A 6,000-nucleotide genomic window follows, 5' to 3' on the forward strand; every position below is an offset into this window, starting at 1 on the left:
GTTGGGATGAAAGAAATGAAGATCTCGTCGTATAAAAGCTGTTAATTTAATATAGCATGGATTGTAAAAAAAGAAGTAATGGTTGTGGCGTACAAAGGCTGTTAACCTAATTGGCTTGGTTTTTAATCAAAGAAATAAAGATCGTGTTGTAGAAAGGCTGTTAACCTAAATGACTTGGATTGTCATAAAAGAAGCAAAGATTGTGTTGTAGAAAGGTTGTTAACCTAAATGACTTAAATTGTCATAAAAGAAGCAAAGATTGTGTCGTAGAAAGGCTATTTACCTAATTGGCTTGGATTGTCATAAAAGAAGCAAAGATTGTGTCGTAGAAAGACTGTTAACCTAAATGACTTGGATTGTCATAAAAGAAGCAAAGATTGTGTCGTAGAAAGGCTGTTAACCTAAATGACTTGGATTGTCATAAAAGAAGCAAAGATCGTGTTGTAGAAAGGCTGTTAACCTAAATGACTTGGATTGTCATAAAAGAAGCAAAGATTGTATCGTAGAAAGGCTGTTAACCTAATTGGCTTGGATTGTCATAAAAGAAGCAAAGATTGTGTCGTAGAAAGGCTGTTAACCTAAATGACTTGGATTGTCATAAAAGAAGTAAAGATTGTGTCGTAGAAAGGCTGTTAACCTAATTGGCTTGGATTGTCATAAAAGAAGCAAAGATTGTGTCGTTGAAAGGCTGTTAACCTAAATGACTTGGATTGTCTTAAAAGAAGCAAAGATTGTGTCGTAGAAAGGCTGTTAACCTAAATGACTTGGATTGTCATAAAAGAAGCAAAGATTGTGTCGTAGAAAGGCTGTTAACCTAATTAGCTTGGATTGTCATAAAAGAAGCAAAGATTGTGTTGTAGAAAGGCTGTTAACCTAAATGACTTGGATTGTCATAAAAGAAGTAAAGATTGTGTCGTAGAAAGGCTGTTAACCTAATTAGCTTGGAATGTCAGAAAAGAAGCAAAGATTGTGTCGTAGAAAGGTTGTTAACCTAAATGGCTTGGAATGTCATAAAAGAAGCAAAGATTGTGTCGTAGAAAAGCTGTTAACCTAAATGACTTGGATTGTCATAAAAGAAGCAAAGATCGTGTTGTAGAAAGGCTGTTAACGTAAATGGCTTGGAATGTCATAAAAGAAGCAAAGATCGTGTTGTAGAAAAGCTGTTAACCAAAATGGCTTGGAATGTCATAAAAGAAGCAAAGATCGTGTTGTAGAAAGGCTGTTAACCTAAATGGCTTGGAATGTCATAATAGAAGCAAAGATCGTGTTGTAGAAAGGCTGTTAACCTAAATGGCTTGGAATGTCATAAAAGAAGCAAAGATCGTGTTGTAGAAAGGCTGTTAACCTAAATGGCTGGGAATGTCAGAAAGGAAGCAAAGATCGTGTTGTAGAAAGGCTGTTAACCTAAATGGCTTGGAATGTCATAAAAGAAGCAAAGATCATGTTGTAGAAAGGCTGTTAACCTAAATGGCTTGGAATGTCATAAAAGAAGCAAAGATCGTGTTGTAGAAAGGCTGTTAACCTAAATGGCTGGGAATGTCAGAAAGGAAGCAAAGATCGTGTTGTAGAAAGGCTGTTAACCTAAATGGCTTGGAATGTCATAAAAGAAGCAAAGATCATGTTGTAGAAAGGCTGTTAACCTAAATGGCTTGGAATGTCATAAAAGAAGCAAAGATCGTGTTGTAGAAAGGCTGTTAACCTAAATGGCTTGGAATGTCATAAAAGAAGCAAAGATCGTGTTGTAGAAAGGCTGTTAACCTAAATGGCTTGGAATGTCATAAAAGAAGCAAAGATCGTGTTGTAGAAAGGCTGTTAACCTAAATGGCTTGGAATGTCATAAAAGAAGCAAAGATCGTGTTGTAGAAAGGCTGTTAACCTAAATGGCTTGGAATGTCATAAAAGAAGCAAAGATCGTGTTGTAGAAAGGCTGTTAACCTAAATGACTTGGATTGTCATAAAAGAAGTAAAGATTGTGTCGTAGAAAGGCTGTTAACCTAATTGGCTTGGAATGTCAGAAAAGAAGCAAAGATTGTGTCGTAGAAAGGTTGTTAACCTAAATGGCTTGGAATGTCATAAAAGAAGCAAAGATCGTGTTGTAGAAAGGCTGTTAACCTAAATGGCTTGGAATGTCATAAAAGAAGCAAAGATAGTGTTGTAGAAAGGTTGTTAACCTAAATGGCTTGGAATGTCATAAAAGAAGCAAAGATCGTGTTGTAGAAAGGCTGTTAACCTAAATGGCTTGGAATGTCATAAAAGAAGCAAAGATCGTGTTGTAGAAAGGCTGTTAACCTAAATGGCTTGGAATGTCATAAAAGAAGCAAAGATCGTGTTGTAGAAAGGCTGTTAACCTAAATGGCTTGGAATGTCATAAAAGAAGCAAAGATCGTGTTGTAGAAAGGCTGTTAACCTAAATGGCTTGGAATGTCATAAAAGAAGCAAAGATCGTGTTGTAGAAAGGCTGTTAACCTAAATGGCTTGGAATGTCATAAAAGAAGCAAAGATCGTGTTGTAGAAAGGCTGTTAACCTAAATGGCTTGGAATGTCATAAAAGAAGCAAAGATCGTGTTGTAGAAAGGCTGTTAACCTAAATGGCTTGGAATGTCATAAAAGAAGCAAAGATCGTTTTGTAGAAAGGCTGTTAACCTAAATGGCTTGGAATGTCATAAAAAAGTGAAGAACATGCAGTTGAAAAGCTGTGAATTTAATGTGGCCTTGATTGTCATTAAAAAAAAATGAAGAAAAATTATGATTTGTTCTTTTTTTGTGATTAAAGTTGATACCGCAGGTGAACAAACTTACTCTTATGACTGTGCATTATAATTCAAGATAAACGTCCAACTTTTAATTAAGTCATCTAAGTAGTATTCATCTCTTATTATATCATACTTTATTTGTAATCGCCAGAATGACATGTCTACACAATGACATGATTGAGGTATTAGCGGTGTATTTAAAGAACACATAGCATCGTAGTACTCAAAAAGAAGGACGCATGGAATTTGACGTTTCAGAATCTAATGCATTCTGGGTAATATTTTCAATAGCGTACACTAAAACGTTGTGATTGGATTAAAACATGCTAAACAATGGAAATTGGGCCAATAACGTAACGTTATTTTCATTTTGCTGTACGAACAATGAAATTACCTAAAGTCCTTTAGTTTCTGAAATGGCGAATTGAATCATTTGGATTGAGTGAGTATTGGTTGCTTCATGTTCATTTGTTCATTGCCAACAACCATTTGGAACAAAAGATCTCACGGTCTTTGTTATTGTATCAAACATATAGTAGTGTATGCATAGAAAACTGTTTGTTAAGGAAAACTACAACACGAAGATAAAACATATATTCAGTATACTAGTGTTGCCTTTGTATATAACGGTTTTACAACTACCATCATATATACTCTAGTTCATTTATATTCTACGATAAGGGATATTAAAAATGTGAAGGTTTTAATAATATTGTCATTATTATAATCATCATTATTATTATAATCATTATTGTTATTACTACAGTTATAATTATTGTTATTATTTCAACTTTGAGGTTCTTGAAATTTGAACAATATATATGTCCTACGGAGAGAACAAAATATAATAAATGAATCGTTTCTTGGAGCTATATGTATAAAAAGAAAACCAGGTTAATTAATACACAATAAATATAATACAATTTGAAATAATTGACCACGAGACAACATTCAATCAGAGACAAAATTATACAATGTTAGCAAATTTAAGTTCATCCAAGTCTTTCCCATCTCTGAACGAAGCAAGAAGATATCAACCAGTCGAAGAAAAGTTGCGCTAGCAAATCATTGTTACACTTAATACAAACATCGGCAAAATGATGATGTTTTTTTAAAGATATTTTATATATTTTCACTTCACTGCTAACATTTATTCATTTCATTATCATAAATAGTTGTAAAAGAACACTGATAAAAAAACAGCCGTTACAAATTTAAACAAATGATTTTCGAACTTATCTACTTTGATACAAATATGGGTGTTATTCAGACGAGAACGTAACCTACGCCACCAATACAAAAAACAAATTTGATTTATAGTTTGAATTACAGTCAAATTTGGTACTTTAACTTCTATGAGAAACATCTGTAAACAAAAATGTATTGATCCCTGCATGCAGTTTTAAAAAATTTCTCTTTTTCACAACACTAACGTAAATATGACAAAATACCTATGCATCTATCTTTCTTCATCTATTCGTTTATAGGGTGTTTCAAAATATCATTATATACTGGAATACAAACTAATATTAATACCATTGGAAACTATTTACCCAAGTATTGTTATATGTAGGTGAACAAGTGTAGCAGGAAGTAGTAAAACGAGTGTTCAGGGCGACATGTTTTGCAATTTATCAGCGGTAAAGGCATCTGTAGTACATGGGTACTAAGAATTAGTTGTACAAAATCATCTACATTGGATTCGTGAAACGCACTTGAAATATTCAACCGTCAATTTATTTTCATGTAAAAATAAGCAGGTGTGGTATGAATTGCCAATGAGGCAACTATACAAACAAATCAAAAGAAGTGAAATAGTATATAAGCAATTATTCATCCTGTTTGAATGGATTTTTTTTATAAGAGTGTATTTGAAAATTTCTTGCTTTGATCTTAAATCCGTATGTCGATTTTAGTGTTCGCTTATAACTAAAACCATGGTTGGTTCCAGTTCCGTTTCCAAAAATTCATTTTCAATTCAAAATTTTTAAGTTGAAGCAATTAGCTCCTTATGTTCTTCTTTCAATTGGTTCACTGTATAAATCATGACTGTATCTAATTGATAAGATCAAACTCCAAGTTTTTTGTTGATCTCTTTGTCGTGTCATGCTTGAATCTGAACAACTAATATGATATTAATGGTTATCAATTTAATTATTATTATTATTATTATTATTATTATTATCATTATTATTATTAATAATACATGTAAATCAGGTTGATAAATACATTATAAATACAAGATGCAGTATGATTTTCAATAAGATTGATATCAATCAAACATTCGGAGCTATAGGTCACCCGTCAGTGAAGGAGTCAAGACAACTTAACAATTGCAAGAAAACATTACCATTTACTAGTATATTATATATGTGTTCTGTTCTGTGGACGTAAATGTGATTTTTAAGTATTTATCCAGCAATCTTGAATCAATTCTCTGTTAATATGGTGTTTATTCACTAAACTGAAATAGAAAAAGTAACACTACAGTGAATAAGAATGCAAAAATTAAAGAATAAACTTACCTTAAGATTATATCAATTATAAGGTGATGCCAACATCCGAGTATGTTAAATGCTTATAGTTAAATGATTGGGAAATAATTGATTTATTAATTCATAAGGTGTAAGTACGTCAAGAGCAACGCCTGACTTGTATCGTTTTTCAAATAGGCGTTATTCTTATTTATGACGAATTCTCAAAATACAGAATTATGTTACAATTTCTAATCAAGAATATGAAAGTCTAAAACGTCTAACTAAACTAACGATGGACATTTGTCATTCTTTTAAAAGTACGAAATAAAAAAAATGAAATAATAAATGTTCCCATCTGCGTCATTTTTGTTTTCAATTTATCTGTATGTAGAAGACAATTAAATTTGTCTCAATATTTGTTTTCAATTTTCAAATCGCAGACAATATTATTTATATGCTCCATTGTATGCATATTTTGTTTATTTTCATTTCTGTAAGACATCTACTTTGAAGAAGTTTGTTTTACATGTACACGTTTCTACGTACTCTGTGTGATATCAATTAAACGCGTTTTAAAGGTATTATAAAAGATAATTCTTTGAGAATTCCTCGTAATCGCATATTTTCATTTCAAAAATTTAATAATGCTCTAACGGGAGTAAAATTAAAAACTAGAATGTTAAATTTGGTAAAGTGTTGTACTTTTTTTTATATTTCAGTCATATATTGAAAAATGTAATGTGAAATAAAAATAAGAAGATGTAACATGA

The sequence above is a fragment of the Mytilus edulis genome, chromosome 6, assembly GCF_963676685.1.
Source record: "Mytilus edulis chromosome 6, xbMytEdul2.2, whole genome shotgun sequence".
Classification (NCBI taxonomy): Eukaryota; Metazoa; Mollusca; class Bivalvia; order Mytilida; family Mytilidae; genus Mytilus; species Mytilus edulis.